The following is a 12,763-nucleotide window of genomic DNA, read 5'->3' on the forward strand; positions in this document are numbered from 1 at the left end:
ATTATAGACGGTCCGTTATTTATTAATCCCTCTGTGTGTTTATATATTTACTTTTTATCGCTCCGTTGTCTTTGTAAAGTTAACATCGCACCGTCATTTTAAACTCAACACTTGTTTCAAATTAAAAGCCCCTTATAACCTCGGCTAGAGAATCCCTCCATTTTCTAAATAGACTTTTATTCTGAAACATTTGTCAGAACTTCCTGTGAAAGATACAATAGCTTGACAGTTTACGTGTGGCGCTTCAAATGTAGCTCCTGCCATCTGCTGATGCTTTTAGGCGACTACAACAACATGTCAGCTGGCACATATTTTTATACAGTCTATGGAACAGACACAGTTCTGGCAGTGACTCAAATAATAGTGAAAGTAATAAAAATAGGACAAGAACAACCCAATGACATCACACACGCCGTGAAAGACGACCGGGGATAACTGGTGAGTACCAGCGTGTAGCGTGTACCAGGCATAATGCAAGTCCTGAGTCTGAAATATGTCTGTCAGCGAGTCCTACTCCACCTATTTAGACTCCACCTATTTAGACAATGGCAGCATTTCTCCGACCACGTAGCGAGCCACAAGCTCCGTGGCTTCTTTCAGACTGATAGGTTTAAGGTTATCTCCGTTATTAGAGCCAAACGACAGCCGTTGCTGTTTCGGAGCTGAAGGACCAGCGTTCTAAAAGTAACGGAAGTAACTGATGTCTTGTTTGAAAATGTACTCAAGTATTTGATTACTCAAACAGCAAACTAACGCGTTAGGTTACTCGTTACTGCAAAAAGTAATCAAAGTACTCTAACGCGTTACTTTGTAACGCATTACCAACTCTGATGACAACCTGGGAATGAGAGCATGACAGCATGTAAAAGAGATTTGTCTTTATCTGTGAGATTTCGTCTGATTCTGTTGATGAACTGCAGCATAGAGAATAAAATACAACATAACACTGGTGTTTTTATTATGTACAATGCCTAAACAAAACAAATATGAGTAATTTCACCTACTGAACACATTAATTAGGAAGGCAGTGACTCTGACAGATGACAGGATGATTCTCTGTGGATCAGACTCCAAACTGAAAGTACAGCTGTGGTCAGAAGCCCCACTGAATGTAAAGTTTAGACAAGCATTTCCCACAGAGTCAGGCTCCCATTTAGCATCAGCAGAGCAGCTCCAGGTTATACATCTTAATGACATTACATTTTTCCGCTCCTCTCCTCTGGCTTGTGGCTTTGGAAGAGAGTCGTTCGTGTTCACAGAGGCTGAACGGTCTGTCCCAGAGACGCAGGAATAACAAATTTCAAAGCTGGTATGTGCCTTTCGAAGTTCAACCGGTATTTGCCTTTAAGCTTTCACCAGCATTTATATATACAACATTGCAGAAGGGCAGAAACCTCCCCGAGAGTTTATTTGTGTACGCGAGGAGCAAAATAGTCTCACAGCTCACTCTGTAAGCCCGGTAGATTCGATTGGGGTTCTGATTTTACACAAAAACAAAAAAGCCATTCACTGTAATCTTTTCATCACTGTCCAGCGCAGAGGATTCAGACTCTGTATGTTTTCATTCTCTTTAGACGTAAATGAAAATACCTGACCTGCTCCTGCACATAGTAAGCATATACTAAACTGTACACTTCACACACACACTCTCAGTTATAACTATCTGCAGGTATGTCGGGCAGTGATTTGCACATTCAGACCATTAATCTCACTTTCAGAAACATGATAATCCTTCCCTGGGTACGTCGGCCCGTCCTGCGGGGGAATTTGTTAAAGGTTTGTGAAATGTTTTGTGGGATTTTAGTCCTGCATACCGCATCAATGATAAGTTCAGCTGATTTACGCCCCAAGAGTCAGAGAACTTATGTTGGACATATGAACCTGCTGCTGCTCCATATTTATTTTGTTTCCAGGGGTTTTGTGCCGGTCAACTCTGATTTAAATCTCTGCATCTATCCTGACCTGTTTTGCATTGCATTTTGTGTTGTGATTTATTACATTAATAATGTTTAAATTACCAGAACTTATTGGCTTAATGATTAATAGTACATTTTTTAAATTGTTTTTCAGTGAGTTCAGTTCTTGTTCACCACCTTATTCAAACAACTATAAATCATGAGCAAATTATGACACAATGGGCCCCTGAGCCTGGAGACGTAAAAGGCCCCCTACACCCCACCATGCAGGTACAAAATGCTGTTGTTTCTCCCCACAGATTTAAGCCCTACAGACAAACTGATGCAATTAAACACTCACTTACAGTGTATCATGATGGTTTCTTTTTTTGTGACATCTTTTTTTTTTTTTTACATTATTTTTTCTGGCTTTTTTGCCTTTAATGTATAGGACAGAGTGAAATGGGGTGAGAGAGAGAGCGGGGGGTGACATGCAGTAAATGGTTGCAAGCCGGACTGAAACCTGCGACCACTGTGTTGAGGCATTGCCTCTGTACATGGGGCGCCGGCACTATCCACTACACTACCGACGCCCCTTTTTGTGACATCTTTAAAGTGAATGTTGAGGATATTATTTCAGTTTCTCATTTTTGGAGCTCTGTTATTGCAATCAGTGACAAAGACCTATGACAAGGATTGCAAAGTTAATAACAGTGACTTCATGCAGAGGTTCTGGCTTAGAGTTCCCCTGAGTCTATGGGCCCCTGGGTCTGGGCCCAGTAGGCTTGTTCAGTAATACACCCGTGCTTAAATAACCGCAGGCATTTGTCATTATTTTCAACAGTACTTTGAACGTGTTGCACGTCAAGCCTCTTAAAGTTTTTCCCTTTGTCATGTCCCAGATTTGGTTGTGCCCTTTTTTCATTTAAATCTGTGCATGCATTTCTTGAATCATGACATGTTTATGATAAAGATTAGTTGATTTCAAGCAGAGTCACTCCTCTTAAAGAAAAAGTATTCAAGTAATACCTTATGCTCATGCTGTCTTTTTACATGATGTGCATTTTACTATATTTTCCTGTTTTATTCACTGTACAGTCCATAATCATCAAACTTCACTGAGAAAGATATGTATATAAAAACAAAGAGTCAAAAAGTCTTTCCTTGCTGCAGCTTGTGGGATTCTGACACAGTGGATGCACCATGACCTGATGGTTTGGAGCTAGCTTTGCAAATTTCATAGAAATAATGTCAAGCTGCAAACAAAACAATTTTTTTTGTAGGACATGTAGGAGACAATGCTGAGCGCACGCTTTTGAAGTTGTAGCACTCAGTCAAACTCAAACTGCACTGCCTGCCTTGGGATTGCTACAAAACAAAAACATTGCTTTCAGTTTGGACAGCATTGTAGTATTGTCTACAGAGTCAAAAATACTGTATCGCACAGCTTCCACCCATCTGTTAAAACAACCTGGTCTCACTCCGAAGTCATGGAAACCTGGCGCTTGGTCAGTGACTTTCGGCATCAGATACTGACGAAAAAAGCCGTCCTTTCATGTTGGCATGATACAGAGCAGCGTCTGGGGGAAATGCAGAGGGACAGCACCAAAAGTTAAGGTGGTGGAAGTCGAACTTCAAACCACAGACTTTCACCCTGGAAACTGGTGGTCGCTTCCCGTACTATTGTAAAGCCAACATATGCCTTTGTTACCTAAACCCAACCACGAGCACGTGAAGGAAACAAAATGCCAATTTGCGGTGTTGTACTGACCTAGTGCATTTATTTTAAAAGACACTGTATACAAACGGCACATTTGCTGTGAAAATGGAAGTGTATTTTGAAAACTGACAATGCATAAATGGGCAGAAGTTGACACAATGTCCCAGAACATCAACGGCGGTCGGAGTGAGAATGTGTTGGTTAAAAGCAAATCAAGAAATTCTTCAGTTACTGCATGAGTGTGATGACAATCAGCAGCACCTTTGGGGAAAAATCTTAATAAAAGGTGAGAAGATGTTTCTACTCATCCATCCAGGTGCTAACAGGAACCTTTACAATCCTTTCATGTTCTGTTCTTAACATGTTCCACTTGACATGAATTAATATTGATGTTGCCGTTTTCTTGCATTTTACTTCCTGTCAGCTAAGGTTGCAGCTGTCATGTCTCTGATCTCTGCAACCTGTTAAGGGTAAAATATAAAAAAGACTAATAGTAGAGAAGATTAACAGAGACAGAGAAGAAAAGAGACAGATGAAGAGACTGAGACAGAGGACTGTTGATGGTAAATTGAATCTGGAGGTCCCAACGGGAGTAATAGAACAGAGGGCTCCCACAGCACTGACCCTCAGCACTGTTCTTCCACACTGCTTCGCTTCTTTTGATTTATCACCCATCATCCATCTTTCTACTGCAAAGGAAGGGAGGGACAGAAACAAATCAGAAGAGGATGGAAAATATTATAGAAAGAAGGAAACATAAAAGGTGGAGAGATGGTTAGAAGATAAAGAAATACAGTAAGAGAGTGAGAAGAAGAGAGAAAGGAGAAGAACGGACAAGCACAGAAAAATTACAAGGGCATGGGAAGTGTTCCCTTTGAATTTTCTGTTAATGGCGTTTGAGTTTGTCTGTGACAGTTCGTCCAAATCAACAGCTCTTACTGCATTAAAACAGATTCCTCCAAACTGCCAAGAGATTTTGGGGAGAAACTTGAAGACAATAAGTATAGAGCTTGTATAGAAACTAGCCAAACAGATGTTTATTTACAGAGCAATGTTGAATTTTACTCATGTAAGAGAAGTTAGATGTAAAATAAGTATAATACAGTGACATTAGAATCACAAGATATGTCATTGCAGTCTGAGGAAAGAGTCAAGATGACGGTAAGATATAAATGAAGGTGAAAATAGGAAAAAATTACGAAAAAGAAAAAAACCCACAAGGGAAAAAAGAAGAGGGCAGGAGGGAGGGATGAAAAGAATGGAGGAGAGCGTTCGGGGAACAGCAGCCGTTTCAGAGGTGATAAATGTTGTTTTGACACGTGTGTATCCACAGGCCCCAAAGGTCACAGTTTAACAGGAGGAACGAAGGTCAGTTTAAAGTCTGGGTCAAGTCAAATATGATTCCCTAAGTGACAGGTTTGGAATTTAAGTTTATGGTTCGGTGTAGCTCAGTGGTGATGCATGGCAGAGTAACACAGTTAAAGGAGACCCATTATGCTTTTCCATTTTTTCTGTAATATTTATAATGTTACAATATTGGATGTTTATATTAAATGTCAAAGTAACCCCTATGAGTAAAAGCATCAGGCTTCGAACTGTTCTGCCCAATCAGTCTTTTTTCAGCATTGGCAGTATAAAAACAAAATCGGGGAGTGCGGCAAAATGCCGCCTACCTACTTTTGTTTATACAGAATGCGCCTTTTTCGGAGCAATGGGGGGCGTGAGCAAGTAACAAAACATTTAGCTCAGCTTGTGACGTAAACAGTGACGTGGGAGGGAAGCCGCGGCTAGTCAGTCCTTCGGCGATTCTCTCGTAAGTTGGCCCGTTCTTCACCGTTCCCGTCATTTCACGGATAATGGCCTCTTTGTTTGCGAGGACAAGGAGGGCGCGCAATTCCTTGTTTCCCCAGTTGCTCATCTTTACAGTGTCTGTCAGGTTTGCGTTTCCCTCTTGCTACTAGCTGCTCATTCCTGCTATCAGCTGTTTCCTCTTTATCCACCGCCAGTGGGTTGCACGTGCGGCTTCATCAACAGCTCCTCCCACAAGTCATCAACAGCCCTCCTGTTGTGGAAGGCCGTCTCTGTCTTTTTAAACTAAAAGGGTTCCGCCAATATGACTACCCTACGAGGCGGAAAATTGGGCACCTCGAATCAACTCGCCATTCCGCCTCTGTGTGTCTAAACGCTCGCAGCTTGCCGACAAAACGGCCCAACATTCGCGGGAAAATCTGGCAGTGTAAAAGGGGCTAGAGTTTAGATCTTGGCACAGACAGATGTCTTTGGTTGGACAGTGTGATATGAAACGTAGTTTAACACTTTGTAGACAAACAGACTCTTAAAATGTATTTTGGACTAATTGAAGATGGGATACAGTAGAAAGTGCGGCTATTATCTGTTACAGTCACTCCCCAGCTGCAGTGATCGTGCAGAGACGCCAAGATGCCAAAGATTTGAGAAAAACTTACCAATCAGAGCAGACTGGGCTTTTTCAGCAGGAGGGTTTACAGAGCATCTCAGCAAAAGGTGTATACAGATGAGGAAAACAAAGTGTCTTTGTTTTTATAAAGTAAGTGAACATGTTCTAGTAGAGACCCAAAATGCTAGTGAAGCTGAAAGTGAGCATAATGGTTTCTCTTTGAGGTTTCGTTACATGATGTTAGTAAAAATGATGGTGTGGATGAAGACATCCACCCAGAGAGACGAAAGGAAGAAGCCAATGAAGATGATACCTTTACTCATATAAGTTTTTATGTATTAGAAATGTATTAGAAACTGCACAAAATGTGGGAAATAAAAACAAGCAAGCATGGGAAAGTAAAAATAGGAAGACAACAAAAGAGGGGAAACAAAAAGAATTGGGAAGAGGGGTAAAAGAAAGGGAGGAAGATATTAAGAGAAAAAAAGAGGGTAGGATGGTAGCAGTATTGCAAAAAGAAACTAAAGGAAAACTTTTCTTTTTAGCTATCAGTTGTTGTTACAGGTCAACATCAGCCTCTATTACTACTGTGTTAACTAAGAGCTAACTGTTGTTGCACTTTTGACCAGCAGACACAGACATCAACACACACACATACACAAAATCTGGAACCAATTACTCTTTACCTGCAGGCTGCAGGCGACCCTCATCGAACACGCTGTGTTTGGACACGGGTAATCAACACTACTCTTTGTGTGTGCATTTGTGTGTGTGTGTATGTGTGTGTGAGAGAGAGAGAGGGAGGGAGAGGAAAATGTGTCTCCATGATGCAGAGCAGTGGCCAAGAAACTATAATTGTAAAGTCTGATGTAAACTAGATGCCGGAAACACAGACACACACAAAGTGGAAAGTGTTGACATCACAGACACACGTGTCTCTACGATACACGGCCACGCTAATGTAAATAAGTTGATATCATGTCCGACCCCAGGGGAGATGAGACAGATTACTGAGACTGAGTGCACGCAACAAGACTCTGACAGCAGTCCAACATGTGGAGACCACATAGACGCAGCAGATTTTTCTTTTGTCTCCAACCAAATTTATTTTAGTCTGGTCTCTGATATTGTCTGTGTTCTTGACTCGTATTTCAGCCAAAGGCTAACACAAATAAGCTCAAACAATTGCATCAGAATCAGAACATGCTCTGTTTCTCCATTCTTGAAAAAAAAGGTCAGATATCAGATTCAAAACCACTTTTGATCTGTTCCCCTACTATTTTGGTTTTGCTGTTGACACGGACTCAAGCTTTCTCTGACTCTGTTTTGACCTTGCCTTGGAACTTAGTTTTGACTGGAACCTGAAAGACTCAAATTGAAATTAACAATTGGTGATCACACACATCGTGTCTGCTTGGAGCACAGAGGAGGGGAAAGGCTTCAGTCTAGGTACAAGCCGCTGGGTAGAAGACACATAAATAAAACTAATTTAAAATTACCAGAGGGTATATTCGTCCACTTTCAGTGGATGCTGGGGCCTCTCTCATCTTTTATGTGGAGTCAGATATACTGTATGTATGTAATGTAAACCTATAGTGCTGCTGTCAGATAATATTCAATTAAAGGTCCAGTATGAAGGATTTAGGGACATCTATAGACAGAAATTGTAAACAATATTCATAAAATAAGAATTGTGTTTTTGTCAGCTTAGAATGAGCCGTTTATATCTACATACGGAGTGTATCTTCTTCCACGGCCATGTTGTTTTTACAGTAGTAAAGAACAGACAAACCAAACACTGACTCTAGATAGGGCCATTTACGTTTTGGTGTTGCCCATTGTAGGTCTCCTACAAGCTTGGCACATGGGAGACATTTCAGTTCTGCAAACTCACTGCTAGATGCCACCAAATTTAACACACTAGCCCTTTAAAAACTAAAAAATGCTGTTGTCTTTATAACTTTAGAGCAAAACTTCACTGCAGAAGGTTCTGATTTCAATCAAATTTGACCTCCAAAAAAGGTTTAATAGCTCTCCTGGACCAGTCTCCCCAGTGAGCACACAGAGACAACATTGATTCACCTGTCTATCAAGTTTATATTAGATAACATTTAGTCTGACTTCTCATTACTGACAAAACAAATCATCCACAAAAAAACACAAACTCCCCTCTGAAATGCACATGAGCGGAATCCATCATCTCTGAGCAGCTGTGTAACTGACATCCTCTGATCTTACCGAAGGGAAGAGGAAATAAACATTCTTAAGGGATCAAGAGTATCAAATTATTATGAATTAAGACACACTGTGGTATAAAAACCCCACATGCAAATGTATGACTCAGTATTCACATCGTGTTTCATCTAAATTTGTTCACAGCAACATAATTGAGGTTGAACCCGGCCCACAGCTGATTAAAGCGTTCATTGTGCATTCGTGATGTTTAGGAATATCATGCACCATCTGTCTTTCTTCACCACTTTTCTCCTCAGTGACGGAGACATAACTTTAAAATGAGCTCTTTCCAGAGTTTCCTGTCCTTGGCAAGACTGTGCGCTGCATCTCTCCTCAGGAGATATTCATGAGGGTCAGTTTGTCAGCGATAGGTCTTGGCCACGTGTGAGAGATATCTGGATGAAATGAGCCTAGTCACAACAAAAAGAATTAGACGAGCTAATCACAAAGTATTGCATAAATATGACACTGCTGAGCAAACATGAGGCCTTACAATATCCTTGCTCCCCAAAGAGTCATCCTTGTTTTTTGTTATCTTTTGTATACATTGCAGATCTCACTATGATGTATATGTCCAAGGCATGAACTTCTACCTGCCCCTTGATCACCTGCCTCTCACACCTGTGTCCCATCCTCTGGTTACCCCTGCTATATATATACCATATATACCAGCCCTTCCTTGCCTTTACCCTGTTTAGACCCCTGCCTAAAGCCCCAGCTCTGTCTCGTTTGCCATGGACTTTGTTTGCCTGCTTGTTCCCACTCGGACTCTGTCGTTGCCTCTCCCCTGCCAACCTGGTATTCTGTGAGTATTTGTGTGCACTGTCACTAAACTTGTCAGATTTTACACAAATATTGACTTCGAAATCGAGCTCTCATCTATTCTCAACTACACAGCAATGAGATTTTTTTTACATGGTCTTTAATTTAGTAAATCTAAATCCACTTAAAACTAAATCTACTATGGCTGAACCTGATTGTTTTTCTCTTACTATTGATAATTCCATAGGTTAGGAGAGTCTGGGTGTCATCCTGGACAGTACACTGTATTGAAGCACACATCAACAATGTTACTTGACCTGCATATATGCAGTATTATTCACCAATTGTTTACACCATCTCTCATTCACACCTTGATTATATTCCTATATGTCCACTTTGGTCTTCCCCTCAGTGTCTTCATAAACTTCGATTGGACCAGAATTCAGCTGCCTGAATCAGTACAAGAACTCCCTCCATAGAGCATATCAATCCTGTTCTTACACTTCTTCACTGACTCCCTGTTAAATTGTATTGATTTTAATATTTTCCTTTTCATATTAAGTCCCTTTATACCGCAGCCCCTTGGTGTCTTTCCATACTCCTTCATATATACACACCCTTCTGTACTCTCAGATCCTCTTCCACCCTCCAGTTCATTTCACCATCTGCCCACCTGACTGCCATGGCATCTTAAAGCCTTCAGCCATTCTGCCGTTCACCTTTGGAACTCTCTGCCATAAGGCATTTGCAGTATTGACTCTTTCTCCACCTTCAAATCCCATCTGAAAACGCATCTTTTCAAACTTGCATATTCTGTCTGATGCTGACTCTAAGGATTACACACACACACACACACACACACACACACACACACTGAGTATTTCACTGATGATGGTTTTATACCCAGTTATTTTGCCAACGCATTATTGTATATTACTGCTTTGTTTGATTTTAAGATGTTTGGATAGTGTTGCTTGTTATTATCTGCAACCAGCAGCTCTGTAGCTCATTATGTCAGTCTGTCGGTGTCATGCCCCAGCTCATAAGCCATGACAAAAGATAGGAGACACACCATCCTAAACTGAAAGGTGTACAAACCCACTAAAGTCATGAGGTATAGGTGAATCAGTGTTATCAGTGTGTCAGCAGATGCATGAGTGGGTGAGTCATGAACAGAAGGTGTTGTACAGTGTAACTTAAACTACTAACAAGGCTGAAGCCAACCAAACAAGAGCATGGTGCCAGCTGCATGGAAAGAGAGAGTGGACTGGAACATCCAGGTCTTAAATAAGCTACCCCTAGGAGACTAGCTAGTTGCACTTATTAACTCTGCTTACCAGGGATCCTGCAGGACAACACAGAGACAGACAGACAAGGGGAAAACACATCCAGCAGGTCATGCTGCAGCAGGGAAGCCACCACAGTCAGTCCACAAAATTTCCCCCACCCTTTGGCAACCACAGTATTTGCCCTAGAAGGCTGAGATTTGGCATGGAGCTCACAGCTATTGTGAATTTATGCTCGTTTAACTGTGTCTTGTAAGGTGTCCTTGAATTCTTTGAAAAGCATATCTTACTATCTTACTATATAATGACGAAAACTCTGTCTGTGTGTCTATTCCACGTTTTTCTCCTCACTGACTTGGTGAATCCATGTGAAATTTGGCACAGTGGTAGAGGGTGATAGGAGGATGCAAATGAAGCAATATTACATCAATTGGCCAAATGGGGGCGCTATAGCAACCGATTGAAATTGCTAACTTTGAATGGGCATATATGCCTCTCCTCATGAGGAAAAATTTGCCTCAGAACCCTTAACTTCCGGTTATATAGATTTTCCGCCATTTTGAATTTTTGAAAAACACTTCAAATCGATCTCTTCCTAGGAAGTTTGACCGATCAGCATGAAACTCAGTGAACATAATCTAGGGACCAATATCTAAAGTTCCCTCTTGGCAAAAGTTGGAAAACTTACTAAAACTGAGCTTCTATAAGGCAATGAATATTGCGGAGGGCGTGGCTCATCACATAAAGGTGTATAACATCTCAAGGGTTTCACCGATCACCACGCAGCTTTGTAGGCATATGACCACACATAATCTGAGGGGACCCCTCCATTATTGACCCCATCAAACAAAATGGGGGCACTAGAGAGCTAATTTCTTATCTAGGCCTAACCGCCATATCAATTTTTACTAAACTTGGTAGATATGTAGAACAGGACGCCTCAAGGTGACTGGAGAAATTTAACTATAATTGGCAACTGGGTGGCGCTATAACAACAGAAAAATGGCTAAAATGCGACAGATCGTTGTGGCTGGATCGTTGTGTGTCAAATTCACAAAAACACTGTCTGAATACATTGCTCTTCTTAATGGGTTCAGTTGACTATTTAATCTGCAATTTCCTATGACTTGTGTCCCAAACACACACCATGTGAAACTGTACGTGGGCAACTGTGCACTCAATGGGTATGGACTAGTTAGTAGTAGTAGTAATATTACAACAAATTGCGCTTTTGGTTTTTAAATTTGATTTCTCACTTATTCTAAATTGAATTTTTAATAATTAATTTTATTTTTTTTTTAAAAATAATAACTTGCACAATTTCATTTTAGCATGGATTCTCAAAAGACAAAAACAGTTATTTTGTCAATAAGGCACAATATAATTTTTACTGATTTTACTGTATGTTTAGTTTAGTTTTAGCTTAGTTTATTTTGCACAGTTTAAAAATACACAAGAATAACAGATAAATAGTACATGGTGCAGGAAGAGGCGAAAAACCCAGTAGGCTTATTTGAAGCCTCCACCTAAATTTAAAAATTTCACAATGTTATGTAGAGCACAAAATTAACATACAAAAAATGATGATGGCAAACTAAATATACAAAATATATATAGTCATAAAAATAACAAAAATCAAAATAAATACATATGAATGTGAATGTGTGATCTTGTGCATCTTCTGAAAATATAATTAGCTTTTACCGTAAAATAGACTAAACCCGCTGACCTGATCGCTGGTGTAGAAATCTACTAGTACAAAATGCCATTCACAAATTATTTCACCAAATACCTTATTTTCATAAACCACATAAATGTGTGTGATGTGCAGAACACAAAAAAATATAATAGATAGATAGATAGATAGATAGATAGATAGATAGATAGATAGATAGATAGATAGACACAGCACCATACATTTCCCATACATGCACTCATCTGCACATGTGTTTGCAACAGTTTGTGTATGGATTTTCAGATCATATATCCTTCAACACTCATTGCCTCTCTTATCCATCCTGACTGTCTGCACTCACTCTCTCAACAAGTATGTATATATGTGTGTGTGTGTGTGTGTGTGTGTGTGTGTAAAGAGAGAGAAAGCAGGCCGATGGTGGATCATAAATAAAAGGTCACTGCTGTATGTTCTTAGCGTGTGCCTCACTTAAAAGGGTCAGCCGCTTCATGGAAACACATGTTGCCTCTGTGATAACCCCTGTCATAAATTCACAGAAAAAAACAGGATGCAGAAGAAAAAATAAGGAAGAGAGGATGAGTGAGACGAGAGAAGCAGATGCAGCCACTTTGTTATGAATCTATTGTGATTTAGATCTGTCCAGACATTAAATATGTGTGATGGGCCTATAAAAACTCACCAGTGCAAGAAATCAAGTGGGTCATAGAACAGACAGACACAGGCGGACTTCCCCACTCATGTGCCTGACAGGAG

The sequence above is a fragment of the Epinephelus moara genome, chromosome 16 (genome assembly GCF_006386435.1).
Source record: "Epinephelus moara isolate mb chromosome 16, YSFRI_EMoa_1.0, whole genome shotgun sequence".
NCBI lineage: Eukaryota > Metazoa > Chordata > Actinopteri > Perciformes > Serranidae > Epinephelus > Epinephelus moara.